At 40.5% G+C, this 15,484-nt stretch overlaps 1 long non-coding RNA gene and 1 pseudogene across 1 annotated transcript in view; one reads left to right on the top strand and one right to left on the bottom strand.

Annotated features, from left to right (window-relative positions):
* Positions 1 to 15,484, top strand: part of LOC139768542 (uncharacterized) — a 160,861-nt gene that overhangs the window by 64,496 nt on the left and 80,881 nt on the right. The window lies entirely within an intron of this gene.
* On the bottom strand, positions 9,152 to 14,601 carry LOC139767901 (uncharacterized; annotated as a pseudogene).

Genomic DNA, 15,484 nt, shown 5'->3' with positions numbered 1-15,484 from the left:
TTTTGCGCCGAAAGATACTTCCTGGAGTCGTCGGCTCGCGAGTCTTGCCTTGCACGCCGGTTGGCGCAGAATTTCTGATGTTTTGCGGGTTTCTTCGTGCAACGATTTACGCTCTCCTGTCGGGCGTAAATAATAATCAACCCTCTCCCTTCTGCTTGAGGAAGGCACTAAATCCCATCACTGATATTTCCCTCCCACCCTCTCCTCCTGCGCCTGACGTTATCCTCAATTACAAGTGGCCGCTTCGTTTCGGTAACGAGCGCTCCGTGTGCTACCGACCACCGATTCCTTTCCTTGCCCGTGCAATTTTTTTGCTAGCCTGTCCCGCGTTTTTGTTTAATCCTCCTGTTGGCGCGTTGGCAGCACTCGGCTGCTGCAATGTCCCAACCGGCATGCACATAAATCTTGCGCACTTCGGTTGGATTAATGTCGTGGTATCAACGGTGAATAAATCAACTTCAGATAAATTGCCAAGAAGCAGATTCCATTTCGGGGAAATCAGTCGCGAGCGTAGCAATAGTGAATGATTTGTTTATTATTAAAACATACATATAACATGATAATTCGGCAATATTCAGAAAGTTCTGTTAATTATGATCAATTAAATACAAATATTAAGAAATGGAATTTAACCGAGTTTAACTCATTATTAATCACAAATATCTTTTATAAAGTCAATGAAATTATTTTGTAAAATTTTTTTATAATTTAAATATGAATAACTTTTTAACATAGGAATACATTGAATATGTATGAATCTACTGTTTTGATAAAAATTAATAAAAAAGGAGAGTAGCGGAAATTTATATTAGGGGGGAAACATTATATATATATATATATTTATATATATATATATATATATATCTGGTGCATTCATTATGGAAGACTGAGAACTGCAACATCTATTGTAATTCATGCAAATTCCGCGTGGCCAATTCGCGATTAAAGTTTTATTCTGGCTGAACTAAGTATCGACGCCGCATTCTTGCTGCCACATTTTGTAGTGAAATATATCTAATTCTGTATGGCTTGTAATGAGCATGCCCAGTTTGTGTGACTATAGAGATTTCAAATCTGTTAAAGAGATTGCGCAACTCTGTCGGTATCTCACAGTATTGCAGAACGTACTTTCCTAAGATCATGCCTTTTACTCCCTGATTTTTTATAGGCAAAGAGCGTTACATATATTTTACTGTATTACAGTGATAAAAGATTTTTTTTACGTTCAGTTTTTAAACTCGAATGCAATATTGACTCGACGGTGATTTTATTGCAAGATTGACAAAACTTTTAAAGTCGTCATGATCGCGCATTGCATTAAGGTCAATCCGTGACTGACCCTGGCAGTTCATCACTTCGGGCGTGCGACGTCTTGTGGGAGGTATAGAGCTTCCATAGTAAATGGCCTTACCACCAGCAGTGATTTCTACAAAGTACATGCCGGTTACACACTTCGCTACCGTATACCGCGTGCATACGCTCGAGGCTATCAGCGTTTCCTAATAAATCGCGAATTTATTCTCGCGGCACACATAAATCCCTATCCGGTCGGCGCGAAGAAACTCATCGGGTATTAAGTCCTAATTAGCGCGTGGAGCGGACTCTGTACGCACGTCGTCGCAGTAAACTATGATGAAGTTGTGAATATATAAGTTGCTAATTATACGGATGGCTTGGTAGAAACGCGTGTTTTGCGAACAGACGCACCGCAGAATTAATAGAGCCGAGATTATAACGAAAGAACCGTTAATAAAGTTGATCGGGAACGCTATATCCTCGTAAATTAGGATTCCATTTCTCTTGTAATTTATCTTAAACGCGTTTTTTTAGTTGTCATAATTAATCTCGTATTATATTGTATGCATTTTGCGTATGCATTATGCTGTTAATTTGTCACATGCAATTAATTTTTATTTCTTTAGATATTGAGTCGTTGAATATGAGACATCGTTTTTACAGTAGTAAGTTTTAATAATGTTTAAGGAGAGCAAAATACGCTTAATAGAAAAAATTTAGCTCATTTTTAATGCAAAGTTCTAATTTTTGTAAAACGTAACTTTCTGTTTCCCTTCTTTCTGTACAGATCAGAGTACTTCGGACCAGCCTAGCCAGTTTCGCCTCGTGTAATTCGCGCGGTATTCTAAAATAAACCTATCGATAAATAACTCTCTTCTTGCACGACTGTCGTTTTACGAACGCGCGCACGCGGTTCGGTATCAGGTGCGTACGCAGTGCGTCATCTCGATAGGATCTCGAGTCTGATATATGCGATTCGATACGACGACTGAACATTCCGCCCACTTACCTCTTGTACGGTCTGCTCGAGCTCGCGAAGCGCTCGTCGAATTTTGTCTCGTAGTCTGCTCCCGCTCTTCGAGATCCGTTCTCGCGATTACCGTATGTACAAAAACACTTCAATTCCCGGCACTTCAATTCCTGACAGACTGTTTTTAATGAGGATCATGGGAGACAGTGTTAAAAACTCTGCACAACGTCCCTTATATGTTTACATTTCACGAAACTCTTCGGGATGTAGCGATAACTAATTTCGATTGAACTCGTTTCGATAGGTATATGATTTGATTGAGTAGGGTCCATTTCTATTGCGTCACATATATGGCATTAGATATGTAATGCGGTCTTTAATATAAAGGAAAATATGTCAACGCAATAATGCGCGTAAATCCAGCTCGAGCCAATAATACATTCAGATTGGATTGAAGATTGAATCGAGCAGCCATCCATCATACGAACTGATAGGTGTCACAACTCCAAAGTTTGAGGTCTAAAAGAATCTCATCTTTGGGGAACTCTTTGCGCATAGAAAGCTTTGGACAGTAGTTTTTTGTAACGGGAAATGTTGTATTTTGTAACAAAAATTTTAATTTTTAGCGAGATATAATATGACACTTTGACATGTATATATGTATGTTTCTATTTGCCTAATTATGTTAATCTCGAAAACGATTATACTCGTAAATCTCTAGATTACAAGAAATAAATCTTAATAGCGATTTATATAGACATCATAAGTCATTGATACCGATAGTAAATTATCACATATTCCGTTTAAAAAAAAAGAAGGTGAATAACTCATCTCTTCACATTCAAAATAGTGAACTGAATAATCTCTTAATCGATGGAGTATCGTAAGATATAAAATAATAATAATAATTTTCCTTGATTACTTTTTTAAACAAAATAAATTTTTTTGAAAACGAAATAACAATAAGCTAAATTTCAAGCTCAATTTCTTCATTTTTATATTGAAATGTGACAATAAACAGTAATAATAGATTATTCGTAATAGATGACATTGTACTTGATGAACAGACACACTTTTAATGACTTATTTGACAGCATGACTCTATTATTATCACACCTTTATTATTGTAGCATAAGGGAATGATGTCTCTATCGAATGCAAAATATTGTCGCGCGTGTAATCGATTATTCCACAGAGTCAGCTGAGAATTTTTTCTCGACGCGAGAGATGAGAGATAGAGGGTCGATCGAGTCGAACAACGTTTAATGTCCATTCGCGCGTAGTCGTCACGAAATAAGCGATCAAAAACCGTCCGTGGCAGGCCGCGCGCGAGACGGTTTTCGTCTTATCTTACATTCCATTACGCGGACAAGCTCGGGGACGACGGGTGGAAAGCCGCTTTAATGGCGGTTATCAGATTCAAAACCAATATCCTACGCAAGGATAAGCCGGGCTGTGGGCCCCGGTTGAATGATGTGGGCAGATAATCATGCGAAGCGGAGGTATCTCGACGCCACATGTCTCTCAATCGCCACATACGTCTCCTTCTCCCGCATGATGGATATATCTTTTCTGTGTACGTATATATTATATATATATATATATATATATATATATATATATATATATATATCGGACGCGCAAGAGACCGAAGCCGCGCATTGGTTGCTCTCGCGATCTTCCCAGCTGCCGAGCCGATCAAAACTTTCGATATCGATTGGATATAATGACGCGCTCGTATATAACTATTGGATACTGCGGCGAACCGCAGGGTATATCGCTGCTCCAGACCTAAAAGGTAAGAAGAAACGCGTACACAGTTGCATGAAAGTAGCAACCGCGATGAGTGGAAAGGAACGATCGGCAGCGCTCATTGTCAGTAGACCACTCTATCGTCGAACCATCGATAGCCGATCGATCGCCATTTATGTTGAGCTTTCGCGCCAATTATTTTTCTACACGTTGGTTGGCCCGATTGCAAGTTATCGATCTGTTTGCCACATACATAGATTGAAAGATAAATACTTTGCAATTTACTTTATTATGTCGTTCCCAAAAAAATTATTTTAATTAAAGAGGCAGAATTAAGGAAAAAATAAAAAGATAAGCACAAAATAATTAACATAAATATTTCAATGCTATCAAATTATCATATTAATACTCTACGTGTGTTGGAAGTAATTTCAATTTTCTTATCTCTTCTTATTAAAAAAAAAAAAAATTATTTTACTCTTTATTATTATTTGTTACACGTTAACAATATATTCTGTCAATCGATACTTCGGGAGTGGAGAGAAAAAAATATTCACTTCTGCCTTTTTTGTCTTGCTTTTTCTTCTTTTACCAATTTATCCTTTTACATCTTATTTTGTTCTTACTCGGCGTGAATGGCATGATGCGCTCGTTAGCTTCGTATACTATCGCGTGTACACGCACACGCGTTTTTTCCGTCTTCAGCAACATATATGCGGTGTGAGTATCGCTTGATCGAAGTATCGTCCGTGATGATCAGGATTGTAAGACAAAAACATAATTTCTGTAATGTAATCTTGATTTTATCAACATATTTTTATTAAGAAAATTACATGATGAAGAATCTACACGTACAATATAATATACTAATTTTTATTATACAATTAAAGATATTATCGTTGAATCTTATAAAGTTAGAAAAATACATTTCAGACAATTTTTGGAAATTTAAATTTTATACGCTATAAAGATATGTAAAATTATGTTGTCCTGTGAATCTAATATTGATGTGTAATTGTTATTCTTATATTATTATTATTATAGACTTATATATGAAATAATCCCTCATATGATGTTTAAGAAAATGAAATTTATTTTGCTTAAAGGAGAAATTGTCTGAAATGCGGATCAAAAGAGAAGTGATATTGTCGCGACGCATATATTATACAGTCTGCTTCTTACGACCACAGAATGCCTGACAATGAAAAGTGAACACTGAGCACTGACACGTATCATGCCTCGAGAGATCCGCGCTTTAAACTCATCCGCGCATATCGCGTCGCGTCTCGCCTCGAAATCCAAGTTTCTTGGTAAAAGTTGGTCCCGTTGCGCGAGGAGGTCCCCTCGTATATCACCGGGGATTACGAGCCGACGCGACGCGACGGCGAGTTAACTCGCACAGGGCGTTTCACCGATGGACAAGAAAACTTCTTCGCCGTCGCCGCCGCCTTCGTCGTCGCCGCCTTCGCCGCCGTCGCCTTCGCCTTCGCCGCCGCGTGAGTCTGTCACCGAGAAAAATGTGGGTTATTCTTCTCCGACTGTGATAAATGCGCGCCGCCACACGGATATACCTGGGCCGACGCGGGCACACGCGTGGACGTCTCCATTTCCTGGTTAACGAACGATCGGCGTCCCTCTTCTTACACCGTGACGCTGCAGCATGCGGCCACCGTTGGTCAGCCGGTCGACAAATTAATGTCAAAGGCCAATTGGAGAGACGCGTCGCGGGCCGAAGAACGTCGCGTGTCTCTGAGGCGGAAGCTCATCTTAGGATTCTTGATAATGATTCGACGTGAGATCTAATCTACTCTCTAAGCTCGCGCGCGCGCGCACGCTCTCTTCTATCGTCGTGAAAAAAAAGCGTATCGCCACCCGTCTTTCCCGTCCTTCCATCTTTCTGGATTTCTAGGAACGTTAGCCGCTAATATCTCAATCAAACGGTTTATCCGTAGGATCTCTCTTCTACCCACGGCTTATGTGACTTTCACGTATTAATTAGCGGCTTACTCGCGCATCCGTCTGACGTGGTTAGCAGTGACGTTTATAGCGTAGGCAGCCAGTTTATTTGTGCCGTTGTTTTGTATTATTGCCAGGACGATTCCGCATCCTACGTGAGCAAGCAATCGTCTTAATCATTTGGGTACCAATATATGCGTATATATTTTTACATGTTCTAATTATATTCTAAATTCTAAAACTTTATCTCAGAATTACATCTTAAACGATATTTATATGAATATGCAAATAATTATCAATCAACGTTATATTAAACTTTTTATTATATAATCTTCTTATGAGAGAAAGAAGATTGAGAATATCTGCATTATCGGCGGGATGATAATAGATTATAAACGAGCGAAAATATAACATGTTAATGAGATATCCCGACGAGGCTGTGATAATTAAGGAGCCTAGGACAAGCTTGAATGGATCTGCCAATTATCAATCCCCGATAAATGATCCTTTTGACAAGTGGTATTTATTTTGCAGCATCATCGATAACTGAGCCGCGGCATTAAGCATTGTTATTGCTACCCGTAGCAATTCATTTTCTTTCAGGGCGACGTAATTAATTATCGCGGGTCCGATCGTCAACGCGCGCCGATGCCGAGGCGCGCTTGTAAATATGGTTTCTCGCGTACGTAAGATCCATCGATCCGCGGATCGATCGATCAAACGGAATGCACACGACGTCGCGTCGTGTGCGTGCGTGAGCGCAGCGCTTGCTTGCTTCTTTCGCTGCACGAGGATGGCAGCTGTCTTGTCGTTCTCAACGAGAGTGGAGGGAAAAAAGCCATTTGTATTATCAGCACTGCGTAATTATCCCGGCGCGGTTTCCGTACAAATTGCACGATGTTTAGCATTTTTTATGCTTTATCGCGTGTTTGCTTCGGGGCATGAAAGGAAATAGTCGTCATAACGAACCGGTGTGTCCTGTGCGCGAGCTTTCGCATTACCCGTTTAATGAGAAAATCGAGTTGAGAGCGAGAGACGGCGCGCGTCGAAGCTCGACTGTATAGCGTTACAAAATTTGCCACGGTAAGTAGTTAATACCACCGTGCAGCTGGTACCGTTGGTCGTCCTGCGCATCACGATGACGTAAGTTGCCGATTATCGAAAAGATCGCACAGCTGATCGTGCCGCTGGTTATTTGAGTAAATGAAGTCGATAAGCATACATGGTACAAAATTGAAAGTTAAAGGTACCCAATACGTGTCGACGTTAAGGGGAGATCATTTGACGATGCGCGGTTTCGAAGAAACTTTTACGCCACTTTTGCTTATCATTGCGCTTAATCGCGTTGCTAACCATATTCTTAACAACATCTTTCATTAGCATTTTTCTCGTTGGTGTCTTTAAATGAAATCATTACAATGTTAATATTTATGCAGATAGTGATAAGAAAGCGTCTCGCGCATACATGCACCTAGAACGCTATTACCGAGAACGAAACGAGATTTATTGGCGAACAGACTGTCAAATAACAGAATGTATAATGGACGGTCGGCCAGCATTTCTTCGGAAGAAAGCGGAGCATTTTTTCGAAGGGTTTTACCTTGAGGGCTTGGTTAAATCTGCGAGATCGGCAAGCTGGAAGTCCGATCACGCTGACTCGCTGCATGCGTGACTCTTACGCCTAAAGAAAAACGATGCGTGTGCCAACATATGCGAGGGCTGACATAAATGAGGCTGCGAACATATGGTTGATTCATATACATATCATTATAGATCGCAGATCTGAGCTTCTACGAAACGACGTGAGTTTGAACTTGTTCGCGGTTTATTCGTGGCGTCTCAATGACGAAGACGGTCATTAAATCGAGCTTGAACGGAATTTCGAATCATCCTCTACATTCTCATCATATTCTACATTACATTACAACTTCTAATACGCCATTATGTAACATATAAATATTTCTAAGATTAGTGGTTATTTAAGATGTCTTTTTTAAGTAGAAAAAGAGAGAAAGAATAATTAGCTTTTCTCAAAGACCTAAAACGATACAGAATAATAGCGATAATCGCGTTATTGATCCTTACAAAACCTTCGATCTCTGTCAACTCCGAGCAAGGAAGTTTCGAAGAAAATCGAAAACGAAGTTAAACTGCGCGGTTCGCGTGCGTTTGATTACCCCCTCGAGCTTCGAGTCAGGTGGTTGTCTACCCGAACCTTGAAAACTTGAGATTCAAACGCCGAAGAGAGCGAGAATTCCTGGTGTAGTAGAGTGCCTTCGGGGCCATCGGTTTCTGGCTCTGGAACCGGAGACTTGTCCAGAGAGACTTTACTTAGAATTCTCTCTGCGAATGTCTCTATTCAAGGTCGGCTGTGCGCGACCAATTAAACATAATTACTATTTTTAACAGTTTTTTCATGTAAAAGCTAAACCGTTAAAATTGTTAATTCTGTTTCTTCGCCAAAGTAAGATAAAGTTGTTTAATGCAAACCGCGATTTATCGAGATACAATAATATAATTTATGTGGTTTCCTGAATAATTATTATTATCGCCACGCATCACAATTATCGATCCGATAATAATACATTGTCAGTTATTTCTCGGTATTATTATCGGCCTTGTTTTCTCTTGACGTATCACTCGTTCGAACGAATACTCGCGCTATATGTCTCATACACTTAAAAATATATCTCATGCACAGAAATATATGTATATAATAATGAGAACTGTTCTAGAGAACTACTTCCCCTTCTTTCATAATCGATGTCATATTCGACTTTTGGGTTCTCTTTGCATGTTTATAATATCAATGTACCGAGTCTATCATTTGTTTATCACCTGTCAAGACATGATTTCCGAAGTGATCGATATTCGCACGAATGTTACGTAACGTTTCCATTGTAACATAAAGAGAGATATGTCTTAAAATATAGTGATACTAAGGAGAAATATATAAAACATTTCTTCAGGAATAAAACAATTTTTTTATTATCAAACATTTATTAATAGCACTTAAGTAAACGATTAGGAAAGCAGGGCAATTTAAATATTATTTACAATATTTCGTTTTTTTTTAATTCTTTAAATTTCCGAGTTTTTGACGCAAAATGGCATAGTCATCATTCATTAAACGCGAAACTTCCAATTATCTAGAATATTGTTTGATTTATGTAAGGATTATACATAGATAGAATGATTACGAAAAGTTTGCAATATTTCGATGAGTATTAGAACTCCATCGAGAGAGTCTTTCGCGAAGAAGAAGGCAGCCCTCGTTCCGGTGGAACGACTCGGCGGACAATCCTCCTCTCGTCGGAAGATCCCGCCGCACGATGATGGATGCGCGTTAGCGCGGGAGTGCGCGAAGACAAAGATCCTACGGACTCCCTCCCGGCGTGCGCAACGTGCATTAGTTTGCGTCGCTCCCGCTGTGCGCAAATTAGAGCCGAGAGTGTAGCAGCGCGCACTGCCGCGCGCGTCTCGCGGCGCGGAACGAAGAGATTCTGGTGGAGAATGGCCGCGGACGGATGAGGACGGACGAGAGAGAGCTGGAGGGAGGCGGGGGGTAGGAGGATAGCAGGCGGGTGGAAGAAGTGGCGGTAAGGACGGGAGTGAGTGAAGAAGATGGTACGGAGGCGAACTTGCGATGAACGACCGCAATCAACGCAACACCGCCCCGCGAAAATTGCCCCCTTCTTCTCTCGGAATACACCCGGAATATATTATCCACACACGGGTGTTCCACGGCACGGCGCGTCCTCCTCGCTGGGTCAAGGGGTCGCGCACTCCGGAACGGACATGGCCCCGAAGGAAGAGAAGCGTGCCCGTGAAGAGCCGCACGATCGACCCTGCAGCACACCGTGTTGCATCACGAGAAGAGACCCGCGAGTTACGATTGCATTTCTCGAGACCACCACAAGATCTTTCTTCTAGTTGTTCAATTCCGTTGATGTGATTATTCGATTCATCCTTTCACATTATGTGATGAACTCCGCATGTCCGTGTCGCTTTATATTTTTGGTACAAAAAATATCGCAGAAAAATCTTTGTAGTTGAAGTTTGGAGTGTTCTTGGAGCGAAAATTAAAAATTTGTTCTAATCAAAAAGGATTATACAAAGAAACATATGTAGATAAAGACATAATAAATATAACAAAAAACGGATACATCGAGTTAAATGGAGCACTTTCGGGCCTCGACTGTTAACAAACTATTTTATTACAGTCAAGAATTTTAGAGAATATTTTTACACTTGTATATTTTACAAGTCACAGGAATCAGCGTTTTTGTGAAGATTTTATATATATTTTTTATAATTTTTTTAAATTAAGGCAATTTTTTAATTTTTTTTTATAAACGCTCCAAACTTTATTTACATAAAAATCTTAACATTATTTTCTTATGTAAATTGAGTGAGGTTTATAGAATTTTTAATGGAAAAATATATTTGTGATAATCAAATATGTTCGTTATGTTTCAAATACGTAACGAAAAAAGTGAACAGATATTTCTCGTTAAAACGTAAAACTTATCTGTAGCTCAATTTATCGTATAGATATCATAAGTATGGCGTATGGAGTTTAAATAAGATTTTAATAGTCAAAATCGAATTAGATTCTTATGTGACCGACGTCGAACAAATGCAACGCCGCGATGTAATGCAGCTTCCTCCAGAAAAGCACGAGTTATTCTTTTTAAGGTAATCCTCTCTCGATATTGGTTTTGACGGTGCCCGCGGGACAGGGACGCGTAAATCATTACGCCACTCGTGGCAGCAGGCCTCGACCGCATATCCGCCCTAGGTGGAGTAACGTGTGGAAGTCGGTTCCACTGTCAGTATCACTGAGATATGTTAGCTCATTACCGTGACGTATAGCTGCCGCCGGTAACGCATGCCCGATATATTCATAATTGTTGCGGTGCCGGTCGCGGACTACGTAAGATCCTCGAAGAAGATTCCTGCGCGGTTCTAGCGGAATCCGTTTATTGGCTCGGTAATTCCGGGCACAACAAAGTTTCGAGATATGTACTGCCGATTCGCGCCGGCCGATAGTACCCTCTGCAAATAAACTGCCGCAGAAATATGAGCTCGCTTCGCAACCGCGCTCTCGCGCCCCTCCACATCTCGGGACAACTTTATTTAATGCGCATTCAATATATCCCACGTGCGCTATCGGCCCGCCAACGATGCTGCCTTGTTGCGATTAACTGGCTATTACACCGTAATGCATACTACGATTTTTTTCGACTTCGCTCTCGCGACGGGATACGGGAATAGGATAATTCCGGTGCACGCATAATAGAAGCATAACATTGGTCTCATGCTAATTTTTCGAGTACACGAATCGATAAGTTAAGACTCAAGGGTCTTGCATACCTAGACAATTTATTGCGTGATAAGTTGCACAACAAGTTACATAGGAAAATATAGTGGACTGCGGAAACAACCGCACTTCCAATTTAAACCAATTCATTATGCTATCTATTGACCATTAACGCATTAATTTACCATGTATTTTTTTATTTAGTAATGGCTACGTTATTCATTGGAATATAAAGGGAGCTTTCCAGCAAGCGACACAAACATCGTTCTATCTTTCTTTTTTGGTAATGAGTAACAAAGATAAAACGATACTTGTGTCGACTTGTGTCGCTTGCTGGGAAGCTCCCAAAGTTGCGTATACAGTGCTTTGTCCTAATTTATTTTACATTTTTATTAAACGCAACACTACTATTAGTTAAATTTATCGTATTTGCAATTTTAGTCTAAATCGTAGTCAAGATTATACACAACATAATTGCAAAGTATCATGCAAAGACATGCCACGGTTACGCGCTGATAAGATATCGTTCTTATAACAACGTAATTTCACATTACATTATTGTAATTTCGAGTTTAAGTTCTCCTAGCCGCCTACACATCGTCCAATTAATGTATGATAAGGGGAAAGCAAAAAATGATTTTTTTTTTCTTTCCTACGCTACCAACATAGATAATTACGGATAGCCAGGATAGTTAATCACGTCCGAACGGTTGTCCGTTGACGGTTTCTGCGCCTGGTACCCAATTTTACCGTGAGAAACCATCTTCGACAAACTGTTATATCGCCCGGTACTTTAATCGACCTAGAACCTAGAACCTAGAACCTAGAACCGGCCCTATGCGTAGGTGTTCGGGAGACTTTTCGGGGCCGCTTTGAAAATATGCGTCCACCCGACGGGCGCCGATAGACATTCTTTCACAGGTGTGGAACGATCTCGAGTGTCCGGTCGAGTTTATAGGATGCTTGAAAGATGCCTGAGAAAAGGGCGGAAGCCTGCCGCTATAAAAGGATACTTTCTTAACGATCTCACCTGCGTATATTATCATCCAACATCCGCGCATCGTGCTTTAAACTTGCCTATAAAAGCAGCTTTACAAGTAAAACGCGTATAGAATAAATTTTTTAACAAATCTTCGTCTAGTCGAGAGAGAAAGAAAGAGAGCGTATGTGTGTGTGTGTGCGCGTCTGCCAATGATATATGAACGTAGAGACAAAAACAATTTGAAGCCGATTTACATAGGACTGTTACAGCATAAGGAAATTACTAATTTACCTTGTTGACGCTGTCGCTTTTTTTAAATCGTCGACGTGTGGTTAGCAAAAGACCGACGTGCACGCAGATGGAATTCATAAAGTTCCATCGAGGAATTTGATTAATTGATCTGGAGGTTATAGGTTCGATACGCTCTTGAGAATCCCGCGATCGGTTTTCGTCCGGCTTTTATGCATACGAGCCTGTCCGGTGTAACGAGATTGAAAAAAAGAAAATTTTGTATGCTAATGTACGATCGACGCTCGCGTCTACAAATGGCTATATTAATAGCGTAAAACAGGCGGCAACACCATCGTCGGACTAACGCCGAGCAACGGACAGTGAGCAAAAATGTTACGCAACGTACATACTTTTTAACTCACGGCCGAAGCTAATCGATTTAGTTTTTGTACTTGTTGTTAATGCCTAGGTTACGACGTTGAGATATAGTCCGCGACAGAGAGAAAGAAAATTTATTATTGCTTGGAGCTCGCTGCTGTCTTGAATATCATTATCTACGTCACATATCATTGTCATATATAGGTCTATTACGTCATTTACATGTCATGTTTCTAGCGACGTGGTAATTTAATTATTCGACAAAACGGAAACGAGGATAATTAGGCAATGAAGGAAAGAAAAGATTAATATACGAAAATATATAGCATGTAATTAAGCTTTTTAAGCTTTAATTAATGATGATTAGTCGATCGCTTTGGGGAAATTTAGTTCGAATATGGCTATGTTCGCAAAATTGAACAATTGCCAAGTGCGTGATAAATGGGACGATAGGTACGAAATGTATGCAACAGGTATTCGCGCAACTTCGAGGTGTATTCCATGACAAGTAGAAGAGGTTCCTTGTTACAAGTAATCGTGAAAGAAGCGAGGAATGGCGGAGGGGCAGGCACGTTCAAGTAATACCTTCTTAACTTTATGTATACTACGTAATGGTTGGTCGTTTATCACCCTCGCTCTACACGCGAGATATAAATGCGTTTTCGATTAATTCCTTCCGCCGCGCTCACCGGCACGCTGGCGTCCGCGACCTTATGCATTCAGAAATACGGTGCGAGGATGCAACCGGGTCACGCGAGTCCGCGTGACGATAAACTGAACGGATGTTATATTCGCGCCTATTTGCTCGGGATCGTTTCGCAATCGATCTTTTGTGAGCGCTGTTGCTCTCTCTCTCTCTCTCTCTCTCTCTCTCTCTCTCTCTCTCTCTCTCTCTCTCTCTCTCTCTCTCTCTCTTTCTCGCAATGTAGCGATGTATTATCGGGGCTTAACGCACGGATAAACCGGCATGCATCGCGTCGCCCGATTTATATCTCTATCAGTGCGTAAGATGTTCCGCTCTTTTGACGCTCTGTTTACCCTTCGAAAGCAATTAATATATACGAAGAGTTAAAATTCACGCTATACGCGCGCTAAGCCGGATGGACATCCATACAGGTCGATGAAAGTAAAAATAATAATCCTATACTAACCCTGCATATGCAAACGACTTCGCATTTTTTTAATTTAAAAGTGGCGAGTGTATTGTAAAATTTCATAATTTAAGTATAATCTAATTTAATCTCTAAAATATAAAACTATACATAGAACAAAACTAATATTCTAACAAAAAAAGTCGAATTGTTTAATTCTGATATTTATCTTACAATTATTTATCTATTTGCAAAGTTTATTTATATATAGAACGTCGCGCGGTGCATACTTCGTTTACTTCATTAAAACCAGACGCGATAATCGCACGGTGCAACTTTATATCCTCCGTTCTTATCCCAGCACTTTATCACTCGCGTTGCTAGAAGCGGAGCGGAGCAAGGCCCGATTAATTCACAGGCCGCGCGCGGTGGCGGTGGCGAAGGAGGCCAGTACCTAAGTCATTAACGTCAGGGCCATCGATGGGACTAATTAGCCCCGCACCGCCGTACTTCGGAAGTGCGCACGGAATGGTAGCAGCTGTTTCGTCGGGAGCAGGTGAATCTCGCTACCGTTCACCGAAGCCATGGCACTACAGCTCGGCGACGTCGTCCTAATCGCCATCGCGCCCCTAATGACGTCCAAACCCTTTCCCGCGCGGCCACACGTTCCATTCGAAGTTCGCTTAATTGGCTGTACTGACCAGTTATTTATTGCGCCCCAATATATATACTTATGTATATACTTGGCGCTGTCTTTTAACGCCATAATAGCCTGTTGACGGGGCTATTTAGACCTTTTAGATCAGTTAAGAAGAGTTTGTGGAGCAATCGTTGAAAGCGAAGTGTCTGTTTTGAAATGCCGCTATTGTACGTGATTGCGTAGCTTTATGCATCGATGCCCGTTCCATGTTAAAAACTTTATTATTCTGTTGGATATAAAGACTCGTTGATGTTGAACAACAGGCTCTTATGCGAAATGAAAACGCAGTGCATACATATAATTACTTTTCATAAATATTAAATAATTTAAATATTATTAATTATCTCAGAAAAACATTGTTTACAAATTTTACTTTAGTCATTGCTATAATTAGTAATGCTAAACATTAGCATGACTTACATTCAGCATTGCCGTAATTTAGCTTCGGCAAATCGAGATGGTATCGTTTGGACTACAAATAAGCTTTTAAATTGTGTAAGTATATCTTGAAGAAAAATCGTCCCATTGCTGTTTTTTCTTTCTGTTGATGTCGCAGCGACAAGCGTGTAATGCGTACGCACATGGCGCTACGTAAATACGCGTCGGCATCTCGTTATCAGCTTATTGGCGATCGCGTTTACACACTCGCAACGATACCAGAATCCGTAACATCAGTGAACAGGCAAGGAAAACGGAATAAAGAAAGGAGGGAATATAACAGAGTTAAGGTAGATCAAAGAACGCCGACAATAATTAAAAAAATATGCGTTGATGCATACTCTCTTGTCAAGCAATTCCCGAAAGA

Source organism: Temnothorax nylanderi, unplaced genomic scaffold, assembly GCF_030848795.1.
Source record: "Temnothorax nylanderi isolate EJ_2023f unplaced genomic scaffold, tnyl_v1.0 TNYL_tig0002_pilon, whole genome shotgun sequence".
Classification (NCBI taxonomy): Eukaryota; Metazoa; Arthropoda; class Insecta; order Hymenoptera; family Formicidae; genus Temnothorax; species Temnothorax nylanderi.
This window is presented reverse-complemented; position numbering and strand designations above follow the sequence as displayed.